This window comes from Apodemus sylvaticus, chromosome 14, assembly GCF_947179515.1.
Source record: "Apodemus sylvaticus chromosome 14, mApoSyl1.1, whole genome shotgun sequence".
NCBI classification, from domain to species: Eukaryota; Metazoa; Chordata; class Mammalia; order Rodentia; family Muridae; genus Apodemus; species Apodemus sylvaticus.
The window spans coordinates 20,989,254-21,011,632 of NC_067485.1; the positions used below are offsets into that span (position 1 = coordinate 20,989,254).

Sequence of the window (22,379 nt, forward strand, 5' to 3'; positions counted from 1 at the left end):
GATGCAAAGGGAAGAGATGACATTTGGGAGCTTTCTGAATATCTACCTCCCTGCGAGTGGAAGCTGAGTTTTTGGATTCTGATTGGAGCTCTGTGGTTGTGTGGTCCTGTCCACATCTCTTAAGTCTGTGACCTTCAACTTCCTCATCTAATGAATGGGGAAGAAAACACCTGTCTCCAGGGATTGTTATCATGATAAGCATGCTGTTTTACTTAAGGCTTCTATAACTATGATAAAACACTTGAGGGAGGGAAAGGGTTTATTTCACTTTTAACTCTTAGGTCACCCAAGTCTATCACTAAGGGGAGTCAGGGTAAGAATCCAAGACCCGGAGGCAGGAACTCAAGTAGAGGCAATGGAGGATTGATGCTTACTGGCCCACTTGCACCGAGCTGAGACCTTCCTCATCAATCAACAGCCAAGAAAATGTACCACAGGCCAATCTGCTGGTGATATTTTCTCAGTTGAAGAGCTCTGTTCCAAAATGGCCGTAGCTTGGGTCAAGCTGGCAATAAATAAAATAATAAAATAAAATAATAAAATAAAATAAAATAAAATAAAACCCAACCAGTATATGCGCCCTGGCCACATCACCTTACTGGGAGGAATCTCAGAATTATAAAACAAATGCATAAATGAAGGTGAAGTTACGGCATTTTGGAGGCGAGGGATGCAGACAAGAACAAAGATAAGAGTGTTGCAGGGGCGAGAGGATGGATGCCCTTTAGGTCTTTGAGGACTAGGCGTGCAACCTAATTGGAGCTTTGAAACTTGGGAAGACTGGAAGCACTTCCTCTGTGTGGAGGTGATGGTATCGGCAGGCAGGGCGACACCACAGAAGAGTAACTGCCACCACTGAGAGGTGGAAACAGCCTCCGGCTGGCTGTGGTGCCATCCTGGCTCTTTCCTGGATCCCCCATTCAGGTCCTTAAGCCATGTGCACCTTGTTTATTTAAGGTGGCGGTGGTGGTGATGGTGGTGGTGGCGTGTTTGTAGATCTGAGGACAACTCTCAGGAGAAGGCTCTCTCATTTTCCCACGTGGATTCTGGGGATCAAATGCAGATCATAAGGCTTGCCAGCATCATCTTCACCTGCTGAGCATCGTACCCACCATCCCTTGTCTTCTAGATTTTGACAAATTAAGATATACCTCCTCTTCCTTCTTCCTTCTCCTTTCTAGTCTTCCTCCTCTTCCTCTTTTTCTTCCTTTTCCTTTTCTTCCTCCTCCTCCTCTTCCTCCTCTTTTTCCTCTTCTTCCTCCTCTTCTTCCTCCTCCCTTCCCCTCCTCCTCCTCCTCCTCCTCTTCTTCTTCCTCTCCTCATCATCCTCATCTTCCCCTTCATCTTGTTCTTTTTAGTTTGGTTATTCCCATTTATGGTAAACAATTTATGCTGCCTAGACTATCGCATTGCCATCTCCTGGAATGTGCTACAGTCTATCAAATACATCTGTGTGAAATCACATATCACGGGGATGCTTGGCCTGTTTCTGTTGCTTCCTAGGATGAAGCTAGGGTAGCTATCTTTGCGGGCAGAGGTAGTTTTCGTTCAGGATGCAGATCGGGAGGTTGACTGCTGAGTGACAAGGGGTTCACCTGGAATGGCTTCCAAAAGAGGCCTCCTCTGACTTATGTTGCTGCTAATGATGGGGAAGCGTGTCTTGCTTCAACCTGATTCAGGGTGAGATACCTTTATCTTATTTCTCTGGAGAGCTTACCTGGCCCCCGGGTTTTCAGATTTGCATTGCTTTGATTCTCACTCCAGACAGCACACCTCTGTGTTCACTTACTAATTGTCCTTCACACAGTTAGCAGAGAGGCTCTATGGGAGCTAGTCTGGGAAGACAAGTCCTTCCTGCGTTCTAGATTGCACCGTGTTTTGAAAAGCCATATCTACTCTATCTGTCGCACACCCAGATTTTTATTTCCGGGGCGATACCTTTTCATATTTATTTTTAAAAATGATTATGTGCATGCATGTGTGTCTGTATACGAGTGTGGGAGTGTGAGTTCAGGCACCTCCCGGAAGGGAGTTTGGCAGCCTCGGGAGCTGCAGCTACACACGGGTGGTTCTGTCATCTGACCTGGGTGCTGGGAACTGAACGTGGGTTCTCCCTTAGAGCCGCGTACAGTCCTAACCATTGAGCCATCCCTCCGGCTCTAATCATACAATTTTGTTGCACGGAAGTTCAAGATTTTAAATACAATGGGTTGTTAAATTCTTTAGCTTCTGTTGTGGATGCACTTGGAAGGAAGACAACGGGCTCCCGGGGCTCTGTACAGGTCAGTGGGCAATCTGACTCTCTCAGGATGATACTCTCTCCCTCTGACTCCTCCTTTTCCTCCCCTCTCCCCCCCCAACTCCCCACCCCTCTTTCTCTCCCATTACTGCTTCTCTTGGGAATGGTTTGTTATTAAAGGCCCAAAGCTGTATGTTCCCAAAGCTCCTCGCCCTTATTTCTCCTCACACCTGCTCTTCCCTCTTGCCTCTTCCTCCCCCTAGGTCACCATCCTGGCTGCCACATAGCTTCCTCTCCACACTGAATCTCCCTGCTCTCTGCAGTTGACCTGTATGTTTCCTGTCTTGGGAATGTGGGTAGAAGTACGTCCGGCCTCCTCCATCACTTAGGCCTCAAGGGACGAGGTCGGAATGTCAAAGTCTAACAGTTGTCCATGATGTTGGTTGATTGGAGACTTGACCTGCGTGGTTGGGTCCAGCTTCCTGCCAGGCTGAAGGAGAGACTACTTGGGTTGACTTTCATCTATACTGGAACTGGAGACATGAAGTTTCTCCCTCCCCAGTCCCCCGCTGCAGGGTGTAGCTGTCCCTTGTTGATGGCTGTCTGGGCGAAAAGGTTGGCGGCCGTTTCCTTAGTGTCAAGGTCAAAGGTCAAAGGGAAAGTAAGTTTCACGATCTGAACTTGGGCTTATGACTCAGCCAGGCTGGGATGGCTCCACATGTAACATGTCTACTGGATGGACTTCCTATACAGAAGCTGGACGTTTTCCTTTCTGTTGTTTGAGACAAATCCCAGAGCTTGGGTAGATCTTGACTATATCCGTGGACACAGAGGGTCAAATGTATATATGGAAATAATGCATATCCTGCAAGCTATGCTTTTCTCCCCCCCCCCCCAAATGGTTGGCCTTTTTTTTTTTTTTTTTTTTTTTGAAACAGGCTCCTTCTTTATATTGCTGGCCGCTAACCTTTAGCTCTTTAACTTTTTCCAGTGCTAGGATTTCAGGCATGTGTGTGCCAACATGTCTGACTGCACGCCATGTTCTGTCTGTCTAGTCCATCCCATTCTGCTCTCTAGTCCTAGAAAACACTTGTGAATATTAGAAATCTGCTTACATGTCTGCCCTAGCGAACGCCCTCCCCGCCCCCTATTCTAGGTTCTCTCAGCTACGGGATGAAGCTCGCCATCTCTGATCTGGCTCCCTGGCTGGTGAAGGGTCTTATCCCTCAGCTGCGTCAGTCCTGTAGGCCTGTCTCAGTCAGGAAGTGCGTCCTTTTGAGTACTGGTTTGTGTACAAATGTGTTGTACCCCCTTCTTTAGGACCAGCGCCTCTTTGCTCCTGCTTGGCTAAATTTCTCTTGTCCTTAATATCTCAGCTTTCCTTCCTGACGGAGCCATTGGGCCAGGCCAGCTGGAGACTGCTTGAACTCTCGAGCACTCCTTCGTCTCCTTCTGTGGTTCTTGTTTGTATGAACAACGGGCCTCTGCCTGGCCTCGAACTCACTTTACTAGTTTGGTAGATGAGGCTGGTTTTGGTAGCAATCCTCCTGCCTCAGTCTCACAGACACTCCGATTACAAGTGTGAGCTGCCACACCCAATCCTTTTGTAGCCTTTTAAAACCTTTTCCCCACCTCAGAGATAAGAGGGTCTTTCCTGTTGCCCTCCACTTGACATTTGGCTTACGTATGCCTGCAGTATGTGCAGGAGCTTCCTATGACTCGAATCTTTATGTAACAGATTGGATGTGAGCCCTTCTCCCATGGACCAAGGTAGCAGAACTGCGATTTAGATCCACTTTAGCCATGATGGGGCCACATCTGGGTGGGGCATCTGTGACAGTAGCATTGGGTATCATGACAGTGGGTGACAAAAGGAACAAGAATTTTTCAGAAGACTATGCTAGAGAGAAAGGGTGGATAAAGGGGGGCTCAACGGGGGAATATTCTGGAATGAAAGCTCCTTACCATGGAATGCTGGGTTTGCTCAGTTTTGAGTCAACTACAGATTCAACCCAGAAAAGGAACCTTTTGAATATCTAAAACCATCTTTGCATTGAAAAGGAATTCCTGTCACGTTTTGGCTTCACGTTGATTGGTGAAGGTCTCGCTGTCCTGTCCCAGAAGGGAGCAGACGTCACCGAGTCCGTGAGGTTCAGGTGTCTTGATATCAGTTCCCTAGTCTTGGTTAGTCTTCCTTACAAGCTCTGGGGACTCATTGGCCAACTCTGAGAACACTGGGGCTCACGTTGATCTGGAAGAGAAGACTGCCTGCAGCTCTGGGTCAGGTTGCTCAGGTGTGGATGAAGCTCAGTGTGGAATTGTGAGCGCTGTGCCAGAGCTGGGGACAATGAAGTGGCCCTTTGTCTAGATTACAAGCCTCATCAGGAATGAGACTGGGGAGGCAGGAGAAGGATCTGAAGGTAGAATCTGGGTCTCTTCCACTGGGTGGCTCAGGCACCTCCTCTGTCTTGTGTCCTCTGACTTTGTCTAGGAAAGATGCACTGTTGCAATCGATAAAGACACCTTTGGCGGGTATGTGATGTCCATTTCTGGGGTTTGGGGTGAGATGCCACACACTAGATACTGCATGTCAGATGCAAATGGGGTCTGGATACCAGGAACCAGGAACCTAGTACACAAGCCCACATGGACCCTGAAGCTGCCCTGTCTTGTCCTGCTCTGGGAGAGTCCAACTGGGACAGAAGGCGATCTGGGTGGATGCTGTTCTGAATTCCCTTCCTGTCTCTCAGGCCTCAGATCCATTCTATCCCCAAAGCCTTCTGGGTTGCCGAACATAGGCATGGGGAAGCATACTTGAATATCCAATCGTGTGTGTGTGTGTGTGTGTGTGTGTGTGCGCGTATGTATGGGGTGTGGATGCCTTTCACATAAGGACCTAGAAAGGAATCCTTCCTGCTCTCACTGTATCTTTGGTGCCTGACTGAAGTCAATTTAGAAGCCAGGCAGTGATACATGCCTATAATCCTAGCATGCGGGAGGCTGAGGCAGGAGGATTGCTGGAGTTTCAGGCCAGCCTAGGCTCCAGAGTGAGACAGAAGTTTGAGGAATTCAGCTCAGTTTTGTCCTTCCTGTGTTCCCAGCCTCATAAGACAAGCATGCAGCTACTGTGTTGACAGACACCAAGAGGATCCTGTTATTAACTTAGACATCAGCCAGGCACAGTGGTGCGTGCTCATGGGACTCTGAAATGTGATAGCGGGGGTGGGGGTGGGGATGTTGGGGGGGGGGTCAGTGGGGGAGGGGATTGTGAGATTGAGGCCAGCCCTGGGTACTTGGAAGACACTGTCTTGGAAACAAAAAACAAAGCCAAAAAATAAAATGTTTGGCCCTTCAAGGTAGGTGGGTGAGAGGTATTTATGAGGCTCCACCGATCCCCAGGGAGGTAATTATTGATTGCTGGGGTGTCAGTTCTGCAGAGCGATAGACACTGGTAACTTCCCCCTTGCTTGAATAAGTAGCCCCCACTGGGTGGGTCACAAAATAAAAGACATGATAGTAGAGGAGGTTGTTGAGAAGAAGGGTCAGCTGGAGTAGGAGAGGAAGGGGAAGTGCTACATGGAGAAAAATAATTCAGATGCATTGTATACATGCATGGAATTGTCAAATGGGTTAACTGAAACATACCTCCTTTCCTGAGCTTTGCTCTGTGTGGAGTCTGAAAGGAACGTGGTAATGGCATCTAAGCCCCGCTGTGTGGTCTAGTTCGGCTGCTCCGCTCTACCTAAGCCTCTGCAGCCCTCTGCCCTGTCCTGTAATCGTCAGAAGGGACCGGCGTTCTTTTTCCATCTTGCCACCACCCAGATGAACAGTGCCAATTGAACAATCTGAATAAACATATAAAAGAAGAAATCCACTTTCCCCCTCTCCTGGTCCACTGTGCATCTCTTTCACTTGCCTTACAGACTAACATAGGTGAATGTGAATTAGGGGCATCGTCAACACAACAAAAAAGATGTTTGTGAATGTGAGCTTGAAACCTGGGCCACCCCAGACCACGACTTCTCTCGTCTGCTCCAGACCAAACCCTAGGAATACTATAGTTCCTATCCTAGGTCAGCCTGAGAGGGCAGCTGTCCATCTTTGGAAAAGAGGAATGAACAGTTATTTGCTGTGCTGCTGAACAGGGAACATCATGTGACTTGACTGGTCTCAGTTTCTTCTGTCTGATGTACTGAATTGTAACTCTTTGCCATAAAGTCTTGAAATGATTTCATTATTCTTGTCATTGTTGTCATCATCGTCGTCGTCATAATTATTTTTTAAAATTTCCCATTTTGAATGTCCAGGGTCTTCAAAGACTCCCGTGGCATAGAAATCCTATGCTTCCTGCTTCTCTTGTAGAATGAGTCAGAGCTATCCTTATCTCTCCATGGTACTTTGCTCAACATTCTGGTTTAGTAGCTCCGGCCTTAAAAACCACAGCTATGGGGGGCTGGAGAGATGGCTCAACGGTTAAGAGCACTGACTGCTCTTCCAGAGGTCCTGAGTTCAAATCCTGGCACCCACATGGTGGCTCCCAACCACCTGTAATGCGATCTGAGGCCCTTTTCTGGTATGTCTGAAGACAGCTACAATGTACGCACATGTAATAAATAAATCTTTAAAAAAATAGCAGAGCTATGCACGCTATGGTAGCTGGTGTATCATGCATCTGCCTACCTTGATTATAATATGTCATAAGAATTCAACCAAGTATTGTAGGCAAATTGATTTAGTGGACAGTCAGGGTGACTCCTTGAGTGGAGAGTATAGGCATTATCCAAAAATCATCATCGTATCATCATCAACAACAACAACAACAGCGTAGCCACTTGATGCATTGAGAGGGTAGGAGAAAGTCTCTCCTTTTACAACCACTGTACTTTTATGGCTGAGCTGTCTCTCCTTTAATTTCAGCAAGGATAGAAACACCAGGAAGTCAGATCTTGTATTTAGGATCCTGAAGTCTGAGAAGTCCCTTCCTCAGTAGGTGGGAAGATGGAGTCAGGTCAACTTCCCATCTGTAGTTTCCTATTGTGTTTCTCTTGGTCATTACAGGAGAGGTTAGCAGAAGTGTGTCCAGCTGCCCATGGATCTATTTGGTACTTGCTGAGTAGGAGGGACCCCTGTGCAAGACAGGCGACTCTTCGGAAATACGAATTGCTTCTGTGATGATTATGTATTGGCAATGTCTTGTGGTTAATCGCTGTCACTATCCATCTCAGTAACCCTGGAGCGTGTGTCGTACTCATAATGCAATTATTCCTGTCTTTTTAGAAGTCATCTGGTGATAGGCTATCATGCTGCTAGGTACAGCACCCCCAGAATTTAAATCACTTCTGTTTGCCCCCCCTCCCCCGCACTGTTTCTTTGCAGTTTTCTGTCCCCTACAGAAGTCTAGGACATCTGTCTTGGCAGGGAGCTTCTATGGATCACAGAATAGCTAAGAATGTTTCTAACAGGTTAAAGAACAGAAAATACTGGTGGACGACACTTGTGCCCCAGCCCCACCCCACCCCCAGATGTTCGGTGAGAGTTCTAGACTTGGTGTCTTTAATGAACTCTCCAGAGGTAAAATGGATCGCCATTTTTATTCTGGGCCACCCTAATGGATGATGTCCAGCTTCAGAGACCTCCTCTGGGGCATCATCCCTGTCAGCCAGTGTGTTAACTGTCCCGTTGTCTGGGGTCGGCCTCCTACTCATTTTGAGCTAGGCTTAGTCACCAATGGCCAGGCACAGCTGAGTGTCACATTGCTTTCCTCTGCCTCCCCTAGGGCTTTACGTCTCTTGTGAGCTCCTGGGGACCATTTCTGCCAACACTACCCCATTCCTTCACTAGGCAAAGTGCACACAGCCATTCTTTCTATGGTTGGCATTTTCCCAGCAGCATAACCTGGAGCTGAGGCTAAATTCATCTTGCACAGACTTGTTCCTGCTGGTTCTGGCCTGTCTCTCACCACAAGTTGAGCTTTCAAAAAACACCAGTGATTGGTTTTGCATAGACATGTGTGGACTGTTGGAAGAATTCTCTCCTTGGATTTCTGTTGTTTACATAAGCATATATGTATTTTAAAAATGCCCCATCGCTGAATTAAACAACGGGGCTTATTTATCTTTAAAGTCATGGATGCTTAAAGAATAAAAGCAATAGGGTTTCATTTCTCTTAATGACAAGTTGCAACATATCCAAAAGGTGTCTCTTTTTGTCTTGGCAGGAAAGGGTCAAAACTGCAGCAGTGGCAGGCTAGACTGGAGAAGTCCAGGCAGAAGCTGACAGCCCCGTGCCCCTTGCTGGGAGTTGAGCCCATGGAATGTTCTGTAGGAAAAAGGAATGGCGGAGATATTTCAGTTACATTTTGTTCTCGGTCAAAAGCTTCTGAAATATAAATCTGCTGTGTGTTTGAGAATGGAGACAGCAGTTCGTAGAACTTGAATGGCTTTCATTTAACTAGAGGGTTCCACAGAAAGAGGCGCTTGTTCCGACAACCATGTTTTTGGCTTTCTTTGACTTAAAGAAAATCAAATCCCTGTTTACATATCTGAGAGGATTGTTTTATGAACAAAAGACCCGGGTCAAATCGCATCACAGTGGCTTCTGCGACAGCAAATAGAAACATTTCTAAAGTGAAATACAAATATTTCTAAGCCTCAGTCAGTCGGAGCCCACGGTAATGATACGAGTTGATGATATGAAACCATTTGCAGTTATAATTCAGTTGTAGATGTGCTTTTTCTTCTGAAGTGTGGAAATCTTTTTTAAGACAAAATTCTAATCTCTTGCCAGCGCGCATTTTTATTTGTGCTTCACCTATTTGCATAATAGGGGACGAATATGAATATATATTCATATATGTGCGCAATCATAGAAGTCATCTTTATTTTGGCTTTTCTGCAGCAGATTACTTTTTTTTTTCTTCTCATAATGGCATCCAGAATTGTTTCCAATAGTTGAAATTTCATAATTACCCACAAATGTGACTTTTCCAGGTTGACAGATCCCACAGAGGGCTTGGAGCCAGCGCGTGTGGCCAACGGGGCTGCACTTTAGAAGCAGGGCGTTCTGAAGCGTAAGTTCTGAGCTGGCCTTCGCTCTGCATCCTAGTAGCAGATAGCGGATTGTTCGGTGTTAGGTTTTAAAAGCCCAGCTCCTCTGGCGTTGGCCTGGGATTCAATGCAAGTATAAGCGCAGTTATTATCCAGTACCGTACCGCTGAAAGCTCTCAGTACCCTGAGGCCAGTGGTTCTTGAGACTCAGGCTTTCTCAGGACGGTTGAGGACTCGGATAAAAGAGAGCTCAGAACATTTAGGGTTGTTGACCAAGTCCCCGTGGTAATCGTGTCATCTGGCTTTTTCCCTGTATTCTAATTTCTAGGCTCGTGGTTTGTGTATCTTACGTTTCTTTTCCATTCTTTGCTTTGTGTTCGTTTAACTCTTCGGTTTGTGGCTTTTTTCATTTCAAAAATATTATTCCTCTTCCTCCATTACTTTGATGTCGTTTTAAGACTCGGCCTCACATAATCCAGGCTAGCCTAGAACTCATGATCCTCCAGCCATCGCTTCTAGATGTGAACCGCCACACCCCCGGCTACAGAAACTTTATAAAGCAAAAAGATGCATTTGCCAAGTATGGTGGCTCATGCTTAGTAATCCCAGCCCCTGAGAGGCTGAAGCAGGAAGCTAGCTCAGCCTGGATCATGGAGTGATGACCTATCTTATAACAGACAACAGCACAAAACGTCCTATGCAAAGCTGGTAAGATGGCTCAGTGGCTAATACACTTCTACTCAGGCCTGGTGTCCGGTTAGGTTCCCAGGATCCACGTAAAAACAGAAGGACAGAACTGACTCCACAAGTTGTCCTCTGACCTTCACATGTACATGACCTCACATGACCCCATCCCATGTCCACACACATAATAAATATATAAAAAGTTATTTTTTAAATTAATTCCCATGGCAATGTAGAGCTTTGATTTGCTCATTCTTTCTACCTTGGCCATCTTTTCTGTCTTAGCACCAGACTGTTGTTTCTTTATAATTCTGCAACAGGATTGCCTCATGCCCGGAGTGCAAGGGTGCATTTTCTGTGCATCTTCTCATCCCATCTGAGTCCATTTTGTAGGTGTGAGCTATAAGCACTCTGGGTCCAAGCAAAAGCTGCATGTCGGTCCTTATGACACCATCCATCTCTTCTTTGTTCCGATATCTCCATGGAGGAAAATCTACTTGTCATTAATTTGTTCATTTTGCTGTCCCTTCCTTGAGCACTCTTAGAGTTCTTCCTTCTCCTGATACACTTCACAGCTTTGAACCACAACTATAAGCAGCTCTTTAAGAAATCAGTTGTCCCTACACGTGGTTTACAATATGACGCTTGCTACTTAAAAAATGATTAAGCTTCTCTGTGTGTTCTTTGCTGTGGGTCAGGGACTTGACCTGCTTAGCCATCCAACACAGAAGTTAATCACAAACAGGTCCTCTGAACCAAATAATTAAAAATAGAGTGAAGTTTCTGAACTGGGCAATTGGCAATAGCACATCTGTGTATGGTTAGGGAAATAGTTAATGATATTTAAATAGCATCACATTGGCTCTCTGTGGTACAGGGGTGTCTGTGCATAATTCCTTTCCCTAAATGCTATCTGACTGTCAGATAATGGAGGATGCATGAGTGCATGTGTGTGTGTGTGTGTGTGTGTGCATGTGAAGGAAAACAAATCAAGAATTTTGAAACAGAATCTCAACATGTAGTCCAGGCTGGCCTCAGACTGTTGACAAGTTTCCTCCTTCCATTTCCCAAATGCTGGGGTTATAAGTATAAGCCAGATACTTCTAGCCTTTCCCCTTTTATTCTCTATTTTTCTTCATTTTGTGACAGGGTCTCTCACTGGCCCCAAACTCCCCAAGAAGAGTAGACTGGCTGGCCCATGAGCACACTTGTCCCCAGCACTGAGACTACAAGCACGCACCACAATACCCAACTTTTTTCTTTTCTTTTCTTTTTTAACTTGGGGTTCTGGAACCCAAACTTCTGTGCTCACACTTACTGGGCCAGCATTTCTCTTGATAAGCTGTCTCTCTAGCCCTTTCTATGGAGGGGCAGTGGTCTTTCTGTGCTTTTCTCTTTAACTGAAAGTTTTAGGGACTTTGAAATCTTTATGTCTCTGGGATTTTTCCAATCACAAGTTACCTTTGCAAATGGCTTTTTGGGGCTGTAGTGACTGACACGAGCCAGTGGTGAGTTCTTTCAATTTAGATGGTGGTCGATTAGGAGTTTCTGGTCTCTGGGAATGGGATTTATATCCAGAACATATGTCAGACTCAAAAGCAGAGTGACCTCAGTGTAGACATGTAAGTAGCTGGTTCAGAGAACTTAATCCTCCAACTTGGACTTTCCTTTGGGGTTATTTGTATTCAGCATTGCATTAAATATATCCAGTTTTGGCCAGTTCCATAGTTAGAGAATTACTTTAAAATATTTAGCTGGCCATAAGCGTTAAATTAATGTATGATAGAAGTATTGTCGCCTTCTGGTCTTTTTGTTGTCATTGTTGGAGTGAGTTCTTTGTATCCCTGGAGAAGTCTTATTTTAAGGTTGATTTCTTTTCCCAGAACAGTTGTTATATTAAGCTAATAATTAATGCTCAACAAGCAAAAGGAGATTAAGATTTATGCATTTATTTATTTGATGGTGCTGGGGCACAGTGATACCAGGGAAGCAGTCTACCCCTGGGCCATGTCTCAAACCTAGAGATTAGGGATTACAGAAAAAAAAAAGCCTTACGCCTGCATCTCTGAAAAAAAAATAGGTATGTACTTTCTCATATTATTGACATTATGAGTTAACAGAATAATCATTAAAATTAAGAGTCATGGCTTGAACTTGCTTGTAGTAATTGAAATTAATCACCAAGGAATAACTTGGATCAGTTTATTTACAGTTCCTCGTGGAAATGTCAGCTAAACTAAACTTTTCTTCCTTAAGTCACTTTGGTCACAGGTTTTGTATTTGTTTGTTTGATTGACAGAGCAGTGAAATCCCCAGTCTGAAGTGTCCATGCTAACTGTGATTATTCAGGTAGTTTTTCATTCATGATGTTTCAACTCAGAAGAGTTCTTAAGCATCTCTTTGTTCAACTTTGTTGGCATGAATTTATCCTATAATTCCTTGTAGCTCTGCTGACGGAGTCCCAGGATGGACGCGTGACTTGGAGTGTCAAACAAATCAATCTTTAGTTTCTTTTTCCATGTTACTTGGTTATTTTTTTTCATAGCTGTGATAAAAGCAAAACAAAACAAAAATCAATTAAGCAAAAACCAAAACAGAAAACAAAAAACCCTAGGACCAAAGCAACTTCAGGAAGAAATGTTTAATTTAGCTTAAAATTCCAGAAGGACAGGATCCACAGTGGTAGTGAGGGTCTGGCATCGTGCAGGATGCTGGATGATTCACACACAAGAAACAGAGGAAGCAGGAAGTGGGCCGAGCCTATCAACCCGCAAAGCCTTCCCCCCAGTGACACATTTTCTCAGCGAGGCTCCGCCTCCTAAAAGTTCCATATGCTCTCCAGACAGAAGCAACACTGATACGGAGCCAAGTGCTCTATACTGCGTTTCTCTGTCAAACCACCCCAAAGAGATAAGTGAAAATTTCAGTTTATCACTCTTTGTCTGGTGTATTTTTGTAAACTCTGAATAGACATGAAAATAGATGGTTTTGTTTGGTCATTTAGTAGTCCTGCCTCAGTCTCCCATGTGCTGGGGATTGCAGCTGTGCCCCCACCATGCCTTATTTAGTAATTCTCATCATATGCTACGTTAGGCTTATATTACGTCCTATGACGTAATTCTGTTCTCTCAGACAAGACCCCTGATGTGAATGCTAAGGAGACACCGTCCCCATGACCGTGCAACTGGGAGCTGGCTTGCTTTCTGCAGGCATTTATGATGGAGCTGTGAGCTTTGTCGCTCCTGGTCATGTGACTTATTCTTAAGATGTGTATCTAGAAGTACACTTGAAGGAGCAGAACTTGATTGTTGATATTTTCACTTAAGAAAACATTGTTAATAAATATTTGCTTCATGGATTTGTAACTGGAAGCCAGGGGAAAGTGCAGACACACATATTCTCAAGACAGGCCCCTGTGCAGAGAGCCTGTATCTTTTTTGGTTGTTGGTGGTTTGGGTTTTATATTTTGATTTTATATATTTATTTTTGTTTCTAATAATGCCAGCCAGCCAGCATGCCCAGGGATTTAGGAGGAGTTAGTCACTCTACTAATCACTTAATCCTCATGGTAAACCTACACACTGCTCATTATCACCACTTTCAGAGAAGGTCACTGGGTTAGTAGATTGCCCAAGGTCGTGGGCTTGGGAAGTAACAGGAAGAAGGTTTGCTCACATCATCCTGAGCTCAGCCCCCAGGCTGGCAACCAACAATACTTCAATACTTCGTCTATGTCTTAGCATCGCTGACAGGGAAGCACTTGTAATTTTTTTTAACTAAATATTGCACATACAGAAAGGCCTTTATATGAGTCACGCCACTCAGTAAGCACTCGTTCTGACTCTCTGGCCAGATTTTTCAGTTACCACAAAGTTGATGCTCCTGTGTGGTACTCTCTGATCTTTCACCGTAAAGCACTCTAACAGTCTGGGACTGCTCAGTCTGGGACTGCTCAGTGGCAGGTATTTAGCATGCACTGGGCCCTGGGATGAATTTCTAGCACTAGAGGTGGAATAAGGTGGGGAAATAGCCATTATAGAAATACATTATTTTTCTGTAATGTATTGCAAATATAACATATAACATAAAATATATAACATATAACATGCATATATATTAAACATAAATATATATGTACTTGTATATTAAACATAATGTACATATATTTATGTTTAATATATAAATATATAACTAAATATATTAAACATTATATATATATATATATATATATAAAACAAAAGCACAGCTTTACTGGCCATTTTCTCCCTTCTGTCTTCTCTGCGTTCTGCCAGACTCTCCACATCTTTCCCCTCTCCTGCACAGTTATCGAACACAAAAAGTACAGTGCTAACTCTGCTTTAGAAAGTCAAAGAAGAATGCCCCAGTGTCAAGTGAAATGACCATTGCTGGGGATTCTGGTCCAGGTGACAGATTCTTACGCTTGTCTGAAAGGCTGTGTCCTCTTCTATGTAAGGTGTGCAGCCGAGGGGGCTGGGCCAAAAGGGGCCAAGTGAGATGTGTTATTTAAGTCGACTGTGCTGACAGCACTCTCACTAGCTTGTCAGGTTATAATTCGCCAACATTAGCTCTATAGATGTGCTTTTTAATAGGGTGACTTAAAATAGCAATGTATTTTTCATAAGCAGCGGAAGGGCACTGTGCAGCACAATCAAAAACCCTTGAATGAGGCACATTAAGATAACACGGCTTTGTTGTCTTTTAATGTTTCAATGCAGTCATTCAGCAAGTAGCAGTGTATGTGTGTGTGTGTGTGTGCACATACATATGTAAACTGAAATAGATTCTGATCATGGCAAGAATAACAGAGTTCTTCCATTTGCTGTCAAAGGTATTTGAAAATACTCTAAGCTATTATTGATAGGAGGGTTTTTTAATTTGTTTTGTTTTTTAAAACAACTCTGTCTTAATAGCTTTGCATTTAGAATTTAGAACTACGTTGCTCTTATATTGCTGACATATAATTATAAAACTAATAGATTTTATTTTCAAGATTGTGTGGGGGGGGTGGAAGAGGGAGAGGGAGAGAAGTGGGAGGGAGAGAGAGAGGCTAGGTCTATGTAGACGCCACAATACAAGCTTGGAAGTCAGGGGACACTTTCAGGAGTCAGTTTAATCCTTATACCTTATAAGTCCTAGGAATCGAACTCAAGCACTCAGGTTTGTGAGAAGTGCCTTTACTTCCTAAGCTATCTCCCTGGCATCAGAATATGCCATGGATTTGAGAGAATGGGGAAGGATATCCTAGTAGAACATTCAAGTGCTTATAAGGTCTTCTGCATATAAATATGTATGTGTACAAGACATTTTATGTACACATTTACAAATGTATGCTTGGATTGGCTCGTGATTTTTCTGGTGCTGTCTGCATTTCTATGCATAAATACAGAGCATGTCTTTTATCAGCTGCTGCAGGAGGATACATTTATGAACCAAACATCATTTTTTTTAAAGACAGGCTCTGACAACATTGTCCTGGCTAGTTTGCTTGAATTTGCCGTGTAGACCAGGGTGGCCTTGAACTCACAGAGTTCTCTGCCTACTTCTGCTCCTGAGTTTTGGGGTTAAAGGACTATGCCAATATGCTCTGCCACAACTATATGATTTTGAGCTTTCTTGCATGCATGTGTTTAGTGGTCATGGTTTTGGTCTGTAATAAGTTACAGTACAATGTTCTCTCTCTCTCTCTCTCTCTCTCTCTCTCTCTCTCTTTCTCTCTTGTTGTTTTGTTTTTTGAGACAGGGTTTCTCTGTGTAGCCCTGGCTTTCTGGAACTCACTTTCTAGACCAGGCTGGCCTTGAACTCAGAAATTGTCTTCCTCTGCCTCCCAAGTGTGCCACAACTGCCTGACTTTTTTTTTTCTTTTTTTATAATGAGATTTCAAATGTGTCTCTTTCCTCTTCTTCCTTGAGAAAAAAATTGTGTTGAGACAGTGTGTCTATTAAGCTTTAAATATGAAAAAAATGCACAGATGATACTTTGTTGCCGCCTGTCCATTGTCTCAAAAGCATGCCATGAAATTATGGAAAGTAGGAAAATCTTGGCAGAGGCAGCATTCGAGTGCCACTGACTTCGTAGCTGTGTGTGCCTGAGTATTCCGGGGACTGCTCCCTGACAGCTCTTACTGTTGGGATTGGCACCAGTGAAGAGAATGTACAGTTTAGTACTTTAGAGCAAATAATTGCTGGGGACGCTTTAAATAGCTCAGGAAATGTGTCGGGTGTTTACCTGACATTCGCTGTATTGAAGACTAATACTGAAACATTCTTTGACCACAGAGAATGCTGGGGTGGGCGGGGTGGGGGCAGGCATGAGCAGAAGAGAGAGCGAAACAGCCGCCATGACTCACTCTCAGCCAAATCGTAAGTGAAGTTTGTCAGAATACGGAGATGCCAGGGGAATAAATGACCGTTTGTTTGATCAAGTAGCCTTTGAGGGCGGTGGCAGCAGGCAGAGAGCAAAAGCCCAAACAACTCCCTCGGATTAGGTTTCCGTGGCTGGAGGCTGTCTTTACCACGGCTGTCAGAGCCTTTGAGCCCTTGGCTGCTCTGAGTTTTCAAGGTCCTCAAAGCAGGGTGATTGACCTCCTTATTTATATTTTTATTTAAATAGTGCTTGTTATCTGCTTTGTCTACACATGCTTGTGTTGCGTGGAGGAACTCCAAGGTATCTATTTTACTTTTATGGGTGTTTTGACTGCTTCTGTGTTTGTGCACCATATAATGCAGTACCTGGAGAGGCCAGAAGAGGGCATCAGATCCCCTGGGACTGGAGGTGGGGGACAGGCGGTTGTTAGCTACCATGAGGGTGCTGTGAATCAAACTTGAGTCCTCTAGAAGAGCAGCCAGCATAACTGCTTTTACCTGCTGAGCCATCTCTCCAGCCCCTAGTGCCCTTGTTTTAAATACAGGTCTGTGAGTCCTATGTTGGTCCCCGACCACCTCCACCTTCAGTATATCTTCCAGTGCCTGTCCCCTGGCACCGTGTATGTGGGTTCTATCCAAGAACGGGATCTGGGCCAGGAGAGGCAGCTCTGAAATGGAGAGGGTTTTTTTGTTTGTTTGTTTGTTTTTATCCTGACTTGTGTTTCCATTGCATTTAACAAGGTGGTGGGGAGGGGGCATCAGGTCCAATTTAGGCTACTGAGCTCCCTTGTATAAGAGGGCAGTTTTGAATTGATTATCCAGTGTCTTCAAAGGAATTTTAAATGCATATGTTAAAAGCTAATTGGCACATGTTAGATGTCCGAGAATGTGAAATTATGCAATGTTAATAAAATTTATTTAAAAGCTTCTTACGTCTAGCTTGTCAACCCAAGCTGCTTTGAAATACCCAAGGGAACGTTGAAACCAACTAGCAAAACTCGAAACTTCTCCCTAGTAGGTTGGCCCGATACTAGAAACCCCAAGCAGAGGGAAGGCTGTATTTATGACTTTTCCACTGACTTGGGAGTTGACCTTGAATGAGTCACGTTTAGCTTCTCGGAGCTTTGTGAAATTAGCTCTGGGAAGATATGTGTGACTGTGTACTGCCTGGGGTCGGGGGAAGGGAAGAACTGAGGTTCACAGCAAAAGGAAAGCTTTCTTACAAGATTAAAGCTGTAGGCATGCATGCAGTTCTCAGTGCAGGGCTCTGCTCTGGGTAGGTGCACCCTGCCAACTGAGCTATAGCCCAGGCCTTACTATGCTTTATAGAATGAAAAAATATTTTTACTTATATTGTCTTATATTTAATATACATTTTGTATTTATTGTCTTATTCTTAACGTCAGAAAGCTGTGTGATGAGACATCTCTACAAAGGAGGGTTTTTTTGGTTTTGTTTTGTTTTGTTTTGTTTTTTTAAAGATTTATTTATCTTATGAATGTGAGTACACTGTCGCTGTCTTCAGACACACCAGAAGAGGGCATCAGATCCCATTACAGATGTTTGTGAGCCATCACGTGGTTGCTGGGAATTGAACTCAGGACCTCTGGAAGAGCAGTCAGTGCTCTTAACCACTGAGCCATCTCTCCAGCCTACAAAGGAGTTTTTATTTATGTTATTATCATGCAATCTGCAGTCAGGGGAGCTGGAGAGATGGCTTAGCACTTTCTGTTCTTGCCAAAGATTGGAGTTTGGTTCCTGGCAACCACATTAGGCAGCTCAAAACTGCCTGTAACTCCAGCTTTTTCAATGCTTTCCTCTGGCCTTCTTGGGCACCTGGACTCATGTTTTATTTATTATTTATTTATACACAAACAAAACAAATACATCTTTTAAAATTGCCATCAAACAGTACTGAGTTTCATCTATTACGCAGGCATTTAATTTTATCATGTGAAGGAAATTGCAGTCAGTCCTTCAAAAGTTTCTTTTTTGATCAGTTGCTGCCTTTCCAGGTCACCTGGCTGTTTTCTTTTATTTGGTCTTGTTGTTGTTTGTTTGTTGGTTTTTTTCTTTTTCAATTCACTTGAGGAGAAAGGGGGGAAAAGTAACCAACATTTGTGGAAAACCTACTGTGTGCTGGGCCTACTGTGTGCTGGGCCTACTGTGTGCTGGGCCTACTGTGTGCTGGGCACATGTCTTGTGTGATTTGTGTTTAAAGAGTCTTGTGTGCTGTGTCCCCCTCCTCCTCCCCTCCCCTTTCCCTCCCCCTCCCCCTCCCCCCTTCCCCAGCTTCCCTGTCCCCCTCCCCCTTCCCCAGCTTCCCTATTGCTCAGATGCAAAGGCCAGAATGCAGAAGATGAAATATGCCTCGTGCTACAGATGGCTGAAAGGAGGAGGGCCTGTAATTTAGCAGCGCTTAAAGTGCTGCCTCATAGCTGTGGCTTTTGAGACCTTCTTAGACCAAGTGCTGGCAGGTCCTCTCAGGCTGGCAGCCTCCTGACTGTGGTACTCTGATTGCAAAACACAGCTCAACCACCACTCCCTGCTTAAGGCATTTCAGTTATTGCCTCCTTGAGGTTTCATGGTTGTGGAGAGGACGAAGGTGCTAAGCTGCCATGCTCCCAGCATGAGCAAGAGAACATTGGCTTTACATAGGATGGGGTCCCAGCTGCTTGTACTCAGAAAGCGGACTTCAGAGGTGCTAGCATTTCAGAGAAAGTCCATGTGTTAAGTGCAGTCTCCTCCATCCACGTCTCTTTCCTCCCTCGGTCCAGTCGTTATTCATTCACTGTTAGCCTCACAGGAAGGCTCTGCTAAAAGGCTCATGCTCTGAATATGTCTGTTAGGGGAATGAGGGTAAGGGGGAAAAAGACAGAGAGGGAACAGGGTGAGTTGGTATCCAGGGGAGGCCTCACCCTTCTCAGACAAGGAGAGAGGAAGTGGAGGTAGGGGCTGTCAGAGGGGGACTGGGAGGAGGGAGCTTCGATCATAATGTAAGGTGAATAAATAAATTATTGGGGAAAAAGACAAAGGCCATTGCAAACTAACTGAATAAATACAAGCAAAAAACCAAAACAAACCAAAACAAACCAACAAACAAAACAGAAGACACAGTTTTTAAGCCTGTTGCAGCTGATAACAAACTCTTGTGTCCAGGTACTTTATATAAGGAGTGAGTGTTAAAACTTCATCCTCAGTTGTCTGGGTAGTTATCCTTTTGTAGAAGGCTCTGTCCCAGGTTTTCTCAGCACTGTGAGGCAGTGGAAATCCATGAGATCCAAGAACCATTCATGGGTGTTGGCTCTAATCAGTTTTGGAAGTAAGTCTGGAGGTCTGAGAATCATTAGCAATTTCGTATAGAGAAATGTCACAGGTGCTCCACTAATGGCTACATTTATTATGTGCCAATTTAAAATAAACATCTGTTGTTATTATTATCATCAACATTGTCATTGTCGTTTTTTTCAGTTAGGGTCTCGAGGAGCCCAGGAGGGCTTTGAACTCCCTGTGTATCTAAGGATGAACCTGAACTCCTGATGTCTGCTTCTGCCTCCCAAGTGGTGGGATTAGACCTGTACAGTCATACCCAGCACTGTTGCCACAACAACTGTTTTGTTATTATTGTTGTTATCATTATTACTATGCCCAGCACTATTGTTATAACACTATTATTATTGTTGTTGAGGTTGTTATTATTACTGTTGTTGTTGTTGTTATTGTTGAGGCAGGGTCACACTGTGTAGCCCAGGCACTCCTTAGCTTCCCCGTGCTCCTCCTTGAGCCTCCCATGTGTTGGGACCACAGGTGTGCACCACCACAGACCCGGATATAGTTTTAGAACAGGATTCTTAGCTGTCAGGATTAAGTTTTCATTAGAACTGAAATGAACGGAAAGCCGGTTGGTAGGAAAGGGTCTCCATGCTGCTCCGAAGCTGGAGCGCATCCTTGTTGTAAGGTTGTGTCTGTGAGTTCATTTGTCCTTGGGCTGTTTCAAGATTGTGACTTCTCGTGGCTCTCTGTGAATGGCCTCGTTACTCACAATCATGACCAAGTCATTGTTAACATCTGTGCTTGACTGTCATCTGAGGAGCAGAAATGTTCACCAATAATTAATAAAGTATCGTGTGTAAGAAGAGCTGTGGGTTCTTCATGGGTGTTATGAATGCTTCCTGGCTTTCTGATGTACCTGGGTAGCTTGCAGAGGAAGCTACCATTTGCGGTGCATCAGAGGGCTGAGAGAGAGGCAGAGAGCTATAAAGGGAAGCAGGACCTGCTTTTCACCCTCCTCAGACTTTGCCTGTAAATACTGTATTTCCCTCCATTCACCAGGACAGGCTGATGCAACTCCAAGATCCCTCCCTTAAATATTTTAAAAAGTATATTATAGGTATGAGTGTCTTGCTTATATGTATGTATGTGCACTGTATATGTACAATGCTCACAGAGACCCGAAGAGGGCATCAGATACCCTGGGGACAGAGTTAGAGACAGTTACAAACCACAATGTGGGGCTGGGGACTGAACCCAGGTCCTCTGGGCAAGTAGCCGGTGCTTTTCACTGCTGAGCCAACATAAATCAATCCCTTTTCCGGTCCATATTCTTTCCTACCATCCATGCCACTGGGAACCTCTGCCTCTCTGGAGCACAGAGCCCAGATGAGCCTCCCTCCTACCTTCACTCAGTTCCCAAGCCCTTGTCTGCACAGATCACTTTAGCAGGACATTTGGTGTTCCATCTGTTCATTCACATAGCTCGGGTCCTGGGCAGACACCTCGTGACTCAAGGGCTTTGCTTTCTCTTAGTTCCTGGGTCCCAAAGAGCAAGTAACAAAAGAAAACTAATGGCTTCTCCATCTCGCTTGCCTGTTTAATAAAGCCGAGGTGCTCCAGGCAGTGGGTCTCTGCACGCCCCAGAGCCTTCTTAATAAAAATGAGGGTCAAGGTCAAGGGAGCACCACGCTGGTTCTCTGCAACTTCCTTACATAATATTAGATGATATGTAAACGTGAGTTTCAGGAATGAATAAATGAATCAGTGAATGAATGAATGAGATGATGAATGGATCGATGGATGGTCTCAAGTGGTTTGGGTGTGGTTTCAATTCTTTTTATGTGATAAGTGGAGGGAATGGTCTGAGGATAGGCGCACGTTTTACTTTGGCTGGCTGGAAAACTGGTTTAACACTTTCCCACCATGAATTCTTCTTCTTATCTATATTTATACTAGTCATTGTCTGAAAGTTATGTTAAGTATACACACACACACACACACAATGTGCCTCTAAAAGCTCTTTGGAGTCTCTTCATGTACCAAATCCTATGTTCTAATATAGGAGTGTGTCAAATAAAGACACAAGTTCCTTCAGCTTATTCCTTACGTTATTCATTGATCATGTTGAAGGTTTTCCGTAAGTGATTAAGACTATTTTTCTTATTGGGAGCTGGAGAGAAGGCTCAGAGGTTAAGAGAGCTTGCTGCCTTTGCAGAGGGCTCAGTGTTGGTTCCCTGCAGCCACATGAAGCTGCTCACATGTAAGTCCAGCTCCAGAGAAATCTACACCCTCTCTACATAGGCGCTCTCTCTCTCTCTCTCTCTCTCTCTCTCACACACACACACACACACACACACACACACACACACACACACGTGCGCAGAAAAATATGGTTCTTAAAACTTCACAATTTGAAGTTGTTTTTCTCTTTATATTTCTGAACCCTATTTACGGAGCCCACATTATCACTTTTTATGGTATGTAGCCTTAAAGAAATGGTGGCTGATCATCTCAGCAAACATCGCACCTTGGAATTATTTATGTATTTCATTTATTACTCTTACAATATAATTATATATAACTATCATTGAACCCTAAGTTAATTGCACTTTTATCATGATAAATGGAAATTTTAAACCATTATGAAGGATTCTGACCTTATGGAGTGTAATTTACTTAATTTTCTGGGGCCTGGGGGGGCAGATTCAGCCACTGTCTATAGCATCTTGTACGTCAGAGTGGCGACTTTGTCAT

The 22,379-nt window shown here is 44.2% G+C and overlaps 1 protein-coding gene across 4 annotated transcripts in view; it reads left to right on the forward strand.

Annotated features, from left to right (window-relative positions):
* Atxn1 (ataxin 1) overlaps positions 1-22,379 on the forward strand; it is a 416,850-nt gene that overhangs the window by 16,352 nt on the left and 378,119 nt on the right. The gene's annotated exons all lie outside the window — the stretch shown is intronic.